General features: G+C 40.1%; 1 pseudogene across 1 annotated transcript; it reads right to left on the bottom strand.

Annotated features, from left to right (window-relative positions):
- Positions 1–381: 381 nt before the first annotated feature.
- On the bottom strand, positions 382–7,451 carry LOC114309366 (uncharacterized; annotated as a pseudogene). The gene is made up of 10 exons (XR_014347855.1): positions 7,335–7,451; positions 7,046–7,111; positions 4,489–4,669; positions 3,370–3,566; positions 3,170–3,220; positions 2,299–2,390; positions 2,049–2,113; positions 1,047–1,138; positions 647–751; positions 382–532 (listed from the first exon to the last, which is right to left on the bottom strand). The product of XR_014347855.1 is annotated as an uncharacterized LOC114309366 (transcript).
- Positions 7,452–16,302: the final 8,851 nt, after the last annotated feature.

Here is a 16,302-nt window from a genome sequence, read left to right on the forward strand (position 1 = left end):
GGTCTAGCCCATTTTGCCCATAACCTTTCTCTCTACACTTGGGTACCCCTTGGGGCACACCCCAAATCCAATCCAATGCCTTATAAACCCACTCAAAACTTCCCACTAAATCAATGTGGGACAAGACATTTTTCAAACCTTTAAGGATTTTCTACCAAAACTCCATTTCCATGGAGCACATTTTGGCTTCAATTTTCCGTTCACTCGATAATGGTTTTGAGCAACCAAATATAACACGTGAATCACAACGCGGCATAGAACGTGTTACCACTTTGACCCGCGAAAATTGATGCACGGGTCCCACCTAAATTTTAGACCAAAGTTAGGAAAAAATTCTATTTTACCCAGAATTTTTCCAACCATTTCCGACAATATGTCGCATCCCAACTTGTACTCACACTACACAACCATTGAAACCTTTTCTGAGTGCAGTTTCGTCCAAGTTCCGACCTATAAATACAAGTTTATTTATCCTCTTCTCATCAGGTCCCCAAGCTTTGCCAGGGCAACCATCCAAACTGGACTGCACTCCCTGAAGGAAACAAGTAAACACAACACATTTGATTAAGTTTGATTTCTACTCAAGGAACTAAGTAAACAAGTAAAATGATGGTGAAAAATCCAATGCAATAAAATGGATTTGAACCTGAAAAACATAACACTCATCAGAACCGTTCACAGATAAAACCCCCTTCATCCTGTACAAGTCGTCCCCCTTTTCTTCAATTATTCGTTCAAGCCAATCATCAACCTAACAGAATGGATTAGAGCATAAGTTGAAACAACCTAAACCAGTCTATAAAAGAATTGTAGTTACTAAAAACTCATTTGGAACACTAGACATGGACTCCAATGCTTCGCCAATTACAAGCTCTCTGCTATTTAACAGCAAACTCAAAAAGAGAGCCACCAAAAAACAGGAATTAATTTGATTTCATATAGAGTATAGAATGCCGTACATATATTTCACCTAATCATGAAAAGATATATAAAAATGTTCAGTAAACATTTGACAACTATTTAACAATCCTGATAGTACTTCTTACCTCGTCAAGATCAAGTGTATCCTCAGAAACAATACTGACACTGGAGACAGCAGAATCATGTTTATGGTCATGATGATGTCCTTTGTGGTGTTCTGTTGAGAAGAAATAAACCAAAAATGAGTTGATAAAATATATGAGAACTGGAATTCTGTCTCTAGAAGCTCATTCCAGATTGTATAGTACGACTTGATAATTTACTACAAAGTCATTAATGAATAAATTACAACTGGACATCCACTAAGGTTACGAAAACCCTACCAACAGGCTAAACAAATAAATCATCAGAAAGGTTCCAGTCATGATATATTCTGCACAATAGCTCTTCTTGTAAATTGATTTGAAAGGACAACAATTCAAGCTTGGACCACAAAACAATCAGTCAAAAATATTTTAACCAATACAAAGTACACTAACCCAGTTCACATCACCGTATTAAAAATTGTCAGAAAATGCTACAGACGGTAATACTGATACTAATACCACAAGGGACATATTTATCATTAGTCCTACAGTCTTGAACATACAGGGCAATGGAAATAATAATGCCCCACCCCACTACCTTACTTGATACTGGAGGGGGAGCAAAATAACAATAGTCAAAGTACTGTAGTCTGTCTGTACTCAAAATGAAATGTGTTTAACCAAAGCCCACCAAAAATTCACAAAACAAACATAATGAGGACTACAAGAGAAATTCAAATTGCACATAAGCTTGCAGGATATGCAGCCAACCTGAGATGCAGCAGACGTCTCTGTTACAAAAGAACTCAACGTTTAGAATAGATCTGCATTCAACAACATGAATATTTTAAAACATGTATTACTACCATTCTTTTTTCAAAATCAGAAGGAAGAATGAAGATGATACCACCCCTCAAAAAAAAAAAAAAAAAAAAAAAAAAAAAAAAAAATAATAATAATAATAATAATTGGTGAGAGAGAGAGAGAGAGAGAGAGAGAGAGAGTGATGGAGAGGAATAATTTCAAAATAGAAGATGATACCATGCCCACTGTCATGTTGGTGTGTAGCACAAGGAGAACTGTCTAACTGGACTTCTGAATCAATTCTGCAACACCCAATTTATGTTTACATGTCAAACAATATGATTTCACAGTACACTAATGAAATGGATAAATATGCATAAAATTTGTCTTTGCTGACCACATAAGGGAACGGAGAAAACAGCTATGCATAAACTTCCTTCGTTTCTTTTTTACCAAAATAAGAATGAAAACAAAAGATCACAATCACCTTTCAAGATCATAACCACCCACTCCCAAAACAAAGTCCATGTCAACAACACCATAGTTAGCAAGCTATATTTGTGCCATCCCATTGATACGCTGGAAAGAGCACCAAAAATCCAGAAGTTGTAAAATGAATAGCATGTCTAAAGAAGTGGGTGCAGGAATCACTGTACATTAAAAGCACACAAATGGGAGAATTAGTTCATTTAATCTTGTGCAAAGACCCTAGAAGTTTCTCATACTTGTCCAGGCAATAGGCATGCATGCCCCGTTTGTGTTTGAAGGATGTCCAATTTTTAAAAGTTCTAAAAATTAGAATATGTTTGGATGTATCTAATGCTTGTAAGCACAAGTCCAAATTTCAATTATGAAGGATGTCCAATTTTTAAAAGTTCTAAAAATTAGAATATGTTTGGATGTATCTAATGCTTGTCAGCGCAAGTCCAACAAGTATCACTGCTGGACACGTTTACTATACTTCATAATTGAAATTTTATTGTACTTCTTTTTAATATCCCATTTACAGTACAAACATTTTTTTCCCCTTTTCTTGGATAGGCAAACAGGGAGACTTTCATCAGCCAGTTGACATATTACATGAATATTTTGAACTATTTGTGCTCAAAAAGTTGTATATGTGTGTTTGGACATAATCATAAACTATGCACTTTCATAGAAATAGGATATTACCAGAAGCACTATTTTCATGGAGTCGAAAAAACTATAGACAGCAACTGCTTTCTACTACATTTCACACCAGACCAAAGCAGTTTCTCTAAACATAGACTTAGAAAGCTGCCAGGGCTCCCACTTCACTGCAGAGTTCATATTGAAAATATAGGACAAATCTATATAGGCACAGAGAGAAAATCTACCTTAATTCGATTAGTCAAACTCTCCAACTCAGCCTCTGTCACCAAATCTATCTGCCAACATTGGTTAAAAAAAGAAAAGGCAATAAAGGCATCAATATAGGAGCAGAGTGTCCACGTGGATACCAAATATAAGTCTTGAATCAGATTGAGCAAAGGAAAGTAAGGGATCTGATTGTTGAGTGGAAGAAATCTAATTTTACCTTATTCAATATAATACGGTCTGCATAAGCAATTTGTTCCACTGCCCCATTCACCACAAATCTTGGTTTCATCTCATTCAAACGTTGCATGACATGCTTAGAGTCAACCAAAGTAACAACTCCATCAAGTTTCACATAACGTGAAACCAGTTCATCAGTGCAGAATGTTTTGATGACAGGAGCAGGCTTTGCAAGGCCTGTAAAAAGTGTGTTAATGAATAAATGTACCAAAACCGTTAATACCAGCCTCTGGGGAAGTAAGCAAGTGTACTTTTAAGTATCACCCAATAGTGCCAACAGGATGTGATAATACTAATCGTCATAAAACCAACTTCAACTTCAACTTCAAGTGTACTTTCAACTAGCTTGAGGGGGAAATTAAATCTTCAGATTTCTTCAAGTTTATATGCCTTCATCAAGAATAATGAAAAACAATTATTTTTTACAAACTGCAAAGCAGAAACAATTTTAAAATAAATATCAAGATCCATCATAGAAAGCCTTTTTTGGATTCAGTCAGGTTGCCCATTCAAGGGGCCATATATAGAAATGTGGCAGTCAACTATAAGACCTAGTCTAGTTGGCCACCATGACTCTCCTAAGGACTTAGGCCTCGTTTGGTAAGTGGTTGTTTTGGCCAAAAAGTCAAAAAGTCACTAAAAAAATCAAAAAGCCAACAACCCATACCAAAAAGTCAAAGATTCTTTTTTCTCTCTACTTTTTGCACATCTTTTTCGTAAAAAGCCAAAAAGTCGTCCCAAACATACTAATTTTTTTTAGCTCATATTTTAGTCAAATAGCCAAAAAGTTACTAAATTAGCCTGTTCCCAAACGAGGCCTTAGTCCCAAAGGGGAGGTCATGAGTTCAGCTCTCCCTAAGACAGAGTTGAATTAGGAGGTAAGCACTTCACACTTTGCAAAGGTGGAGACGCTAACTCCCATAAGTGTTAATCCAACTACTAACAATTGACTTTTACTTATAAAAGAAAAAACTACTATAATTTGTACAAATACAAGGGAGGCTAAATAATACATACATATATGAGAACTTGCGGACAAATAAACTGTTAGAGGATGTGTATGCCAAAGCCTTTGTATTTGGATAGAAAATTAAGATACCTGTTGTTTCTATTACAATGTGATCAAATTTGTCTCGCTTCTTCTTAACCAACTCCAAAAGCATTTTAACAAGATCACCATGCACAGTACAACACAGACAACCATTATTAACCATAATGATTTCTTCATTGGCAGAGGAATGACTAGCAACTAATGAACCATCAATATCCACCTCACCAAACTGCAATAGAATAAACAATAAGAAAAATAAGAAAGGAAGTCAGGAACAAAGGAATACCAAGAACAAAATAAGAACTATTTATATAGTATTATACTAAAGCACATAGCTGTCATTAGTCGCTACATGCTCAGCGGAATTGCTTAAAAGATATCTTTAAAACAACTACCTTCACACCTCCAATAATGCTAATCTTTTCATCAAACAAGTTGTTTAAAGTAATATATACTACCAAAGCATAGCCAGCCTTCCTTACAAGAAAAAAAAGAAAAAGAAAAAAGAACCAAGATAGAAAATCACCAAACATACAGCTTTGAATTTGGAACTAGCCAGCAGTAAAGTAATAACTTCATTTTTGGGAGAACAAGAAATTGGTCTCTGCCGATGATGTATGCATTTTCTCCACAAACTTAATCGACAATCAAACTTGTTTAAAGTTGTATGAGAGGGTCCGAGAATGTTGCCGGAAAATTCGAAGGCTTGTCGGAAAATTCAAAGATCTTCAAAGATCGTCGGAAAATCTGAATTCTCTAGAAATGGTGAGAGGCTTAGATACTTCAACGGTCGCAACTAAAAACACAATAGCAAAAAGATGATGAAGATAGGAAATTGGGTGAAGAAGAAAGTTAGAGAGCAAATAATGGCAAAGCTCTCTCATGGATCTCCCACTTTCACTCTCAAGGTGGATAATGGAGAAGGGAAGTTAGTTCTTTCCCAAAAAATTTATCTCCAAAATCCTCTCTTGTAAAGCTATGGGTGAATGCTATTTATAGGCGCCTCATGATGTAGGATGGAGTCCATGTGCAAGACACATGGGGAATATTCTCTCTAATTACTTTGTCCAATGAGGTGACCTCTCCGAGGATGAGAAAATCTCGAAGAGGAGATCAACCTCTCAGCGAACCTTTCTTCTTAGCCACACCTAACCAATGATCCCCAATCATCCCAAGGGGTCTGGGGTAGTCCCAAAGGACACCCTACCACAAAAAGGTCAGGAGTAGTTCAAGAGAATGCCCTACCACAAATATTGCCTAGTCTCAGGGACCTCCTAGATCGTGCCACCTTGACCCAGGTATAGGCTAGTTTAACCGAAAAGTGAATTTATCTCCACTCACGGACCTCAAGATCGGGTACTTTGTTCGGACTCCGTCACACATATGGTTCTGGTGCGTCGATCCGAGGAAACTCCAAACCCGCAAGTGTTCTGAGACTCATTAACGGAGCGGCTTCTAAATTGCGATCGAATCCGTTCGAAGCCGAATGCTTCGAATCTCTAAATTCGTGGATCCGAACCCTTTTGAGTCCAAGATCAAATAGGTCTCTAGGTTCATGGTTCTAAACCCTTTCAAAACTAAGCAAATACCTCAGAGAATGGATCTCCTTCAAGGGTTTCATCTCTTTTGAAAGCAATGGTTAACCTCCCTGGACGCCTGTATGATCTGGGCCTCCTCGGATGGGCTTGTTGGGCTCTTGTTAGAGATATATGCTTGTAGGTCCTCCTCGGCCCAATTTGTTGACTTTCTTGTGAACCCATTCAATAGACTTCACTTGGGTCTATTTGGTAATAATTTCTCCAGACCCATTAATTTTTGGGATTTCCAATTGGGCTCCAATTGGATCCAATTAATTTAATGGGCTCAAGTTAACCCCTCTACAAAAGTAAATAATGACAACTCACAAGAGCATCTTCTTTTCTTTCCCTAGTTGGGCGAATGGAAACATTGCCCATGACACCATCTCCAAGTGGCTAGATGATGCATTGGTGCCCATTATTATACAGGCAACAAATCACTAAAAGCTGTATCTTTGGCTAGTTTCAAATTCTATTGTTTTTCTCTATGGGGAAAACCATGTGGACACTATGGGATTTTTTTGAAGTGGATCTGGAGTAGTTAAACGGGTCCTCAGTTGTAGCTCCTTTAAAGCTTCAGCAACAAAGCGCCAAACACCCTTAGCTTCAAAAAATGCAGTTACACAAAACTGAATCTTAACTTCTTTTAGAGATTTTTGAAGTTCCTATGGACTACCAAGTTTCATCGGCACAGTCACAACTTGAAAAAAATACATAAAACTAATTGTCAATTCCCTATCTCTTTTCTTTTCAATAGAGAAACTCTTTTGCATATGAAACAAGTTTTCCTTTCTCTTTTCTTCTTCCTTTAAAGCAGTCAACAGGGAGAAAGTTGTTAAATATTTTCTCATCAATGATTTTGCAAGAAAATGTGTAGATGTAAAGTTTTATACTTACACTCATGAATGAGTTTCCCAAAATCAAAGATACAGTAATTCTCAAAAGGAGAGGGGGAATCTTGGGAGATTAACAATTATAAGTACTCCACATCCACAAATTTTGAGTTTGAATACAGATAAACCTGGTACCTCATTTTCAATGACAGCAATCCGTTTTCCATGTTGAGCTGTGAGGATATGATTCAACAAAGTGGTCTGCCATATTAAAAAACTTTATTTGAGAAAAGTAGGAACACAAGATATCAATTCAAAAAAAGTCCTTTGTTAAGCAAAAAGACCTACAACAGCGAAAAAATATATATATTTCTAAAAACCATTCCTTTTTCATTTCCCAATTTTCGCATCAACCAAACACAAATTTGAATTCATAAATCCAGAATCTCAAAAGTAAACATAAATCAAGGAAAAAAACTCATACATTTTCGGAGCTGAGAAAGCCGATGATGATGGCAGCGGGGATGCGATTATCGAGGTTCAGTGTGGCGGCGAGGGATACAGCGGAGTCTTCAGGCTCGTAGTTGGGGGCGGAGGACATGGCCCTAGAATTTTCATGATGGAATTTGTGGGAATCTAATTGGAATTCTCGGGAAACGAAGGAATGTAGGCTTCTGAGGAATTGGGAAACAACGGGAGAATCAGTGGGAAAACAAGGTTAGAGTGATTGGCAGAGACTTCAGATTGTGTTTCTCGATAGCAAGAGCCTGGTGAGATTGGTAATTGATGGGGAAGAGAGTGAATTGTAGAGAATTGAGAGTGTTGTGAGGAGTGATTGGCAGAGACTTCGGATTACGGCACCCTCAGGAGTCATAATCACTACTCCGGCCCCGCAACCACACTAGTTGGATGAACCATCGCAGTACATTTGCCAAATATCTCCAATATACACTCTCCACTCCTGTTGGGATTGGAAGGCTGGTTGCTTTGGTTTATAGTCGGCGTGACAACCAGTAAATTCGGCAACAAAGTCGGCCAAAACTTGCCCCTTGATAGCCGTTTTGGGAGAGAATTGAATGTCATATTGGCCGAGTTCTAACGTCCATCTAGAGACACGCCTTGATGATTCTGCACTGCGAAGTACTGTTCTGAGAGGGTAGTTCGTCAGTATGGTTATTGTATGGGCCTAGAAATAGTGCATTAATTTCCTGGCGGCCACCACCAGGGCCAAAATTAGCTTTTCCAGTGGTAGGTATTGCGTCTCGGCATCCACCATTGCCTTACTAATGTAGAAAATGGGCCATTGCTCTCCTAGCTCTTCTTTAAGCAGTACGACGCTGACTGCACAATCTGAGACCGCAATGTACAGGATGATTGTGTCGCCTGGTGACGGAGTTGTCAAGAGCAGTATTGAAGTATTGATCTGGCACTCGGGGGTCCAAAGGAATGCTTTCCCCTGTCGAAGGGTGCGAAAAAACAGTCGGCAACGATCCAAAAAACGGCTAATGAATCTGTTGAGGGTCGTGGCCATCCCCATCAACTTCTGTACTTCTTTGTCTGACTGAAGGGAGTTGAGTTCCAAGATTTTTGTAATTTGTTTCGGGTTAGCCTCTATTTCGTAATAGTTCACAATATAGCCCAGGAATGTGCCAGATCCGATACTGAACGTACACTTTGAGGCGTTAAGTTTCATCTTGTATTTTCAGAGGATGTCGAAGGTTGTGGTCAAGTCGGCTAAGTGGACATGCTTTTCTTTGGACTTTACCACCATACCATCGATGTACACCTCCATGGTACGGCCGAGTTGCTCCTTAAACATGGTGGTGACAAGCCTTGCCTCGGCATTCTTCAGGTCGAAAGGCATGACTTTGTAACAATAAGTGCCCCTCGGGGTGAGGAATGCCATTTTTTCCTGATCCTCAAGATGCATGGCTATTTGATGGTATCCCCTGCATGCATCCAAGAAGCTCATACACTGATGATGTGCAATTGCGTCCACCAGTTGGTCAATTCTAAGGAGAGGGAAGCAATCATTGGGACATGCCTTATTTAGGTCTGTCAAGTCCACGCAGACACGCCAAGACCCATGTTTCTTCTTTACAACAATAGTGTTGGACAACCAAGTGGGGTAATTCACTTCGCGGATTGCGCTGGCCTCTAGGAGCTTGCTAACTTCTTCGACAACGGCCGAAGTATGCTCGGTTGCCGATCGACGACTCTTCTAGATGATGGGCTTAACCTTTGGGTCCACATTCAAACAATGCTGTGCTATGCTGGGGTCCACTCCCGACATTTCATAAGGCATCCAAGCAAATACATCACTATTGCCGAGTAGAAACGAAATCAACTCCTGGCATTCATCGACATTCAGACAGGCATCGATCAAGAAGAATTTATTTGGTTCATGCGCGAGTTCAATCCGCATGAGATAAGGCGACTGAGGATCTTGTGCAGATTGATTTTGGTTGACTTTGTTGCTGAATTTACTGCCCTGGTGGCCACCGCCAGGAAATTAATGCACTATTTCTAGGCCCATACAATAGCCATACTGACAGACTACCCTCTCCGAACAGTACTTCGCAGTGCAGAATCATCAGGGTCTGTCTCCAAATGGACGTTAGAACTCGGTCAATATGACATTCAATTCTCTTCCAAAACGGCTATCAAGGGGCAAGTTTTGGCTGACTTTGTTACTAAATTTACTGGCTGTCACGCTGACTATAAACCAAAGCAACCGGCCTTCTAATTCCAACAGAAGTGGAGGGTGTATGTTGGAGATATTTGGCAGATGTACTGCGACGGTTTATCTAACCAGCGTGGTTACGGGGCCGTAGTAGTGATTATGACTTCGGATTATGGCACCCTCAGGAGTCATGAATGTTGAGCTCTCTCTTTTAGAGAAGCTTTCTCTCTCTTGAGCTCTCTCCCTCTCTCGGTTCTCTCCCTTCCCCTCAGATATTTTTAGGCCCAAAAATGATGAGTTCAACTCATATATATATATATATATATATACACATAAGCTTATCACAATTAGGGAGGGCCAAACACACCCTTACGAATCGAACGAAAATCAAATTTCAATTAAACTTCCCAATTGACTCTAAAAATCATGCTGATCATAACTATGTACTTCGTTATGGTTTCTGAAGCCTCTTCGGCCTTCAATTCGCAGCGCAAAGTTAACCACCCAAATGTATCTTAACGAATTAGATGAAATAAATTTTCAATTAACTTTCCCAAATAGCTCTAAAAATTCCCATTAACATACCCATGTACTTAACTTCGGTTTCTGAACTCTTAAAAGTTGGCAATTTCAGTTTTAAGGTCGTAACTTAATAGATAATTCCTCAATTCAAATAGATATAATTAAATCAAAAAACATTAACCCATAATTAAATAAAGATAATTTCTGATACGCATTTTCGGGTCATTACAAATGAAACCCTTATCAAGTAATTCCTGGAGTTGAATCTTCAACTCACTCAACTTAGCAGGTGCAAACCAATACGGTGCCATAGAAATCGGTGCCATGCCAGACACTAAATCAATAGAGAATTCGATTTCGCGGTGAGGTGGTAAACTAGTAAGATCCTCGGGAAAGACATTGGGGTATTCGCAAACTAAGTTCACTCCATCCACGTAGATCATGTACCGGTGATAAGACTTTATCCACTCGCCCCCCCAAGAAATAAAAGCAATCAACGCTCAAGGTACATACAGTAACCCTATGACGGTAGCAATCTATAATAGCCCGATATGACGATAACTAGTCCATACCCAAAATGACATCAAAACTAGACTTATCAAGACATACAAATGCAAAAGGTAATCGGTGACCGGCAACCTCGATGTCACAACCCCGACATCCCTGTTTCAAGATAATCTCACCACCAACAGGTGACTCTACACAAATAGGAGTTGTGAACCGTGCCAACTCCAACCCCAACACTGATGCAAATGTAGACGAAATAAATGAATGGGATGCACTTGTATCAATTAACGCATTAGCAACTGAATTGCAAAACAAGAAGGTATCTCTCACTACTAAAGGAGTAGGTACAAGATCCGGCACTGTAACAGCATACACACGCCGCGTAGGTCTTTGAGCATATGCTTGGTGCACTGATTGAGCCTAAGAGGCTCCCTGATTGGCCCTCGAGGCCTATGTTGACTATGCAGGTTGATGGCTCTATGTCTACCTCGAACTAGACGCACTAGATGTGCCACCTAACTGTGGGCAAAACCTCTTCATGTGCCCCGCCTGCCTACACTGATAACAAGTGAGCTGCTAGCCTCTCTCTTGACTTTGGCCCTGAGATTGAGCAGAAGATAATGCTACTTGCTGCCCTCCTCCTTTCTGCGGCAAGTTGGAGACTGTGGGCTCGCCTTTTTCCGCACCCTTGCCTTTCAAAAAGGGTTTGAAAAGAAAGGCCTCACAGTTCGGACTCTACTTGTGGTTCTGAATCTAGTCTCACAAGTGCAATGTGAAATTGATAAACACCAAAGAGTCCAATCTAGCAAATCATTTTGAAAAATCAATTTTAAATCCAATAATGCCAAAATTAGATTGCTTTGCCAGATTACAAAGTCGCTACCTAAATATTTTATTTTTGAAAAATTTAGGAAACCCTGACTCGTGCCAAAAGCCATGTGTCCGTCATCACTAAAGTTGTCTCAGCTCGGGAACCTGGGTACGAGAGGGGAAGGTCCTGAAATGTGCACCCCCGTTGAAAGATCGGCCTCTACTGATCATGATATGTTCTTTTATAAACATTATGTGTTCTTGTTCTGATTATTAGCTAACTTTACTATGTGACACACACATAAGCAAGTATAGACTAAATCGCAAGACTCGGAACAAATTCAACTCATGTTTGTTTTTGAAAATGGCTTGAAGTTGCCACCCTCAAGTGGGCTTAATGATGCAGATTTGCCACCTCAAGTGGGCTTAAAACACGCATTCATTGAATTATTCCAATTCAAACAACAAAGCCTTCATCCACAGACATTCATGCAGTTTAGCATTTAAGCACATAGCCTCATGGCAATCATGCGAAACATGGCAATATGGCAATCGCACTCATGCAAGTATGCTAAAGCGTAAAACTCGTCGAGTACTCCTAGCCAAAACAAAAAAAAACTAGTTAGAAAAATGCATGATCCTAACTATACTAAGATGCCTAATGCAACACATGCAGTAATGCAATTAATAGGCTTAGCTACTAATATGGCATATGATTCGATTTGATAACATGTTGTTAAACACGTATTCAAAGAAGTATTGAAATTGTGATGCAGTTTGAATGATGCGCTGAACCTCAGTGCATGCAAGACAAATGAATGAATGCAAACATGCAAGCATAAGGTATGCTAATTGAAAATGTCCCTAATCTAACCATCGAAAGCGATTGCATAAAAAGGAGAAAGACGTGGGGTTGGAAGACATGCACACACGCATGCGCGCACACTAATTACAATATCATGCCCTCGCGAAGGAGGGTCCAAATGAATAAGAGCTAAGCTAACTAGCTATGCTAATTAAGCTAAGCTATTACAACACAATTAATTAACTATTCTAGCTAATCAAATATTACAAACCGAATTAAGCTAATTAATTACAACACTTGTATGAATGAATTAGCTACGACTAACTAATTAAACAAAGCAAGTAAATGGCCTCGAGAGCGAGGGACGCATGCATGCTTGGTTGGTTTCCTCCCGAAAATCCACCGCCTTGCCATCAAACACCTCTGTTTGCACTTGCTTGAACACCAATAGTGCTACCAACTTCCAGAACATCTCTGCTCCAACTCAGGAACACACTTGTGCATAATTTCATTTCTGGCCGGTCGGCCACCCCTTCCCTAAACTTTTTTTTTTTTTTTTTTGTTGCAACAGAGAGCAAACAGAGGAAAAACAGTGTATTCTCAAGGAGTGTATGTACTACTACCCTCCTTATCATCACACATGCTCAAAGGAGTGTAGCTCTTGGCTCTCAAGCCATCAACCAAACAATTTTCATGCATGATGGCCAAAAAACCAAGCTTGTACAAGCTTAATGAGTGCAAAACAAGACTCAACAAAACCACAACCCTATCATGCATGATCAAGGGTGATGGTGACCAAGAAAAGTGGCACGTTTCATCACTTTGAGTATGAAGCGTCCCATATTTCTAGTGTTCGAATTAACGTCCGATCCGAACACATGCAATGCAACATGAAAGATACTTATCTTGCCTTTTTTACTTGTCATGTTTTATTTACCCATTTTAGCTTACCAATCCATTCTTTAATTGATTAGTCCAAAAGGTGAGTGTCCTCTAATGGAAAGTAGGCTTAAACCACAAGTGCCTTGAGCATGAAAGAGACCTCATGCCGTTGGTTAGTAGAAACCCTCAAAAGAGGATTGAAACCATTAAGCACAAGTGTCTCAATTTCACACTTAAGCCAACAAGGGGTTCAAAGACACTTTCAAAATAAATGAAAGAGTGAAGAATAAAGGGAGATTGCAGAGATTTCAATGCTGAAATGGAGTGCAAAACGACACTAAAACATATAAGCAACTTATGCAATTCATGCCAAAAGGCCTAAAACATTAAGCAAGTGAAGCCTCTTTACACTACAACCACACAATACAAACCTCAAAGGACCAAACTAGCTCAAAATAGAGCTAAAACCAATCAAAGCACTAGCAAAAACATGTTGAGATTAAGGTACAAAATGCTAGAAAAACATTCTTACATGTTAAGTTATCTAGGCTCGCAAACAAGACACAAGGAGGGGCGGCTACCCCCCCCAATTTCGGACTCCAAAACAAGGTTTTTGCCACTGAAATAACTCTGAATTTCAGTGGTTTTAAGGGCCAAAAAGTTTGATTTGAAAGCCTTAAAAGATGGCACAAAAGCTTACATAATTAAGCAACAAGAAAGGTGGATTACCCCTTTACACAAAATGGCCTCAAACCACCATGTTAAACCCCAAAAACGAGAGTTTTTTTGTAGTTGAAAACCAGCTAAAAAATAGTACAAAAAGATGGCAAGACAAGTGTGCACAATAAGCTTAAATGAAATAAGTTCTCTACCTTTGAAGCACAACACAAAACAGCCACAATTTCAGGCTCAAACCTCCTTCCAAAGCTCAAACTAGGCTCCAAGGGACCTTAGCTCCAAGATGGTCAAGTTTGGTTATAGGTTAGTGTGTAAAAGTGTAGAGAAAACTAACTATCAAGCACAAAATAAGAAGAGAGAGAGAGAGAGAGAGAGAGAGAGAGAGAGAGAGAGAGAGAGAGAATTCTAGAGAGAGAGGAGAATTTTGATCCAAATTTTCTAACCCTCCAAAATGGGGGAGAGCAACTCCTATATATAGAAAATTAAGATTAAGGCTTGAATTCATCCTACCATACACGTGTACGGAGATGCACTTTAGTGAACAACAGCTGGCACATCTGGCAAATAAATATCTGAAAAATGAGAAAAATGGCCGTCGGCCATCAATGTGGCCGACCGACCACCACTGATGGCCGGCAGGCACAAGCCATGGCCAATGGACTGTAGGGATGGCCGACAGGCCACCCTCTCCTCCAGACTTGAAACAATAAGCTCTTGGTCCACAACCAAGCTAAGCACAAAATAGACAGGTTTAGAGGCTCAAAGGCAAAGCACTCGGCCGAGAACTTCAGGCACTCAAAACGAACACAAGCATACAAAAGCATCGAGTGTTCAAACGATGACGTCTAAGTCTTGAGGACGGTCAAAAATGGGGTGTCTATAGAGACTTGTGGCCCAACTGACAACATTTGAAACAAGTAAAGTCTCCTTGTCCACACCTCCCAGAACACGAACTTGGCACTGGAAAAGTGGACCTCGATTGAGCTACTTGGGACGACTGAGGGTTAGAACCCCTCTGCCTCTTATTGTCCCCCTGACTGTGTTAACTCCTCCTGGAGCCCTTCATTCTCTCTTCCTCTACCTGCATGATAATCTCAAGATGGGCTACAGCCTCCACAAGGCGCCCATAATCCTTAATCATGGATTTAGCCAATCTAAACATGAGTTCTGTCCTCAACCGCTTCTCGAACTCCAGACAATGGCGCTTCTCAGTCGCCACGAGTTTTGGTGCAAACCTTGACAAACTAGTGAATGTGGCCTCAAACTCAGCCATCGGTGTATTCTGCTGCACCAACTTGGAGAACTGGTCTCTCAACTTCTCTCTAACAGTGGGAGGCAAAAACTTGTCCTGGAAGGCATCGACAAAAGCCTCTCAAGTCACTCCAATGCATCCTTGTGCATACTTTCACCATTGACCCGCATCTCCCTTCAGTTGGAAAGACACCAAGGTCGCTCTCAAACCCCTGTCTTCGATACCGAGCATCTCAAACGTCTTCACCATTTGCTCTAGCCACTTATCTGCCTTCAGTGGCTCCTTGGGATCACCTAAAAACTTATCTGGATTCTACTAGAAAAACTACCACTTCAGAAAAGATGGCCCTGCCTCAGCGACTTGGGCATGGATTTGATTCTCAGCCTTGAGAATGTCCATAGATTCCCACAAAGCTCCGACCATTTTGAGGGCCAAGGTGCCCATTGTAGACACCCCATTTTTGACAGTCTTCAAGACTTGGATGTCATTGTTTGCACACTCAATGATTATGACTATTTGTGCTTGTTTTGGTGCCCAAATTCCTCGGCGGAATGTCCTGTACTTGAGCCCTCAAATTTTATCCATTCTGTGCCCTGTTTTGGACCAAAAGTTTCTAGCTTGCAACCCCTGGTGGCTGCCGACCACCAATTTGAGGCTGCCGGCCACCAAGTGATCCTGCCGGCTACCCAAGTGGCTTGATGGCCATCACTATTGGTCTGTTGGCCACGTTAGTGGCCTACCGGCCACCAATGCCTTTTTTCAGATATTTTGTTGACAACTGTTACAACTGTTGGCACAATTGGTTTCATCACCGTACACGTGTATGGATGGATATAACTCAGCTAAAAGCTTGTTTTCTATAAATATGGGACCTTCTCCCCTATTGTAAGGGTTAGAGAATTTTGGAGCAAAATTCTCTATCTCTCTCTCTCTCTCTCTCTCTCTCTCTACATTTCTCTCTCTCTCTTGAAATTTTGCGCAAACTTGTCTAGTTTCTCTACACTGTCGCATATACATCCTAAACCAAATCCTCTCACCTTTGAGCTGAGGTTCCTTGCGGCCTTTTTGGAGCTCTTGAAGGTGGTTTTAGCTTGGATTTGTGACTAGAATTGTTCTTTGCTTCAAGAGATATAACACTTGTCCTTTAAGCTTGTTTTGTACACTTGTTTTGCCATCTTTTCCAACTATTTTTGGGCTGATTTTGAATTGAAAAAAACTTTGTTTTGTGGCCTACAAGTGTTATCTTGAGGCCATTTTCAGTTAAGGGGTGGTTCACCCTTCTTGCTTCTTTGTTTGTAAAGCTTTTGTGCCTT

This window comes from Camellia sinensis, chromosome 13 (assembly GCF_055761805.1).
Source record: "Camellia sinensis isolate YWXY chromosome 13, ASM5576180v1, whole genome shotgun sequence".
NCBI lineage: Eukaryota > Viridiplantae > Streptophyta > Magnoliopsida > Ericales > Theaceae > Camellia > Camellia sinensis.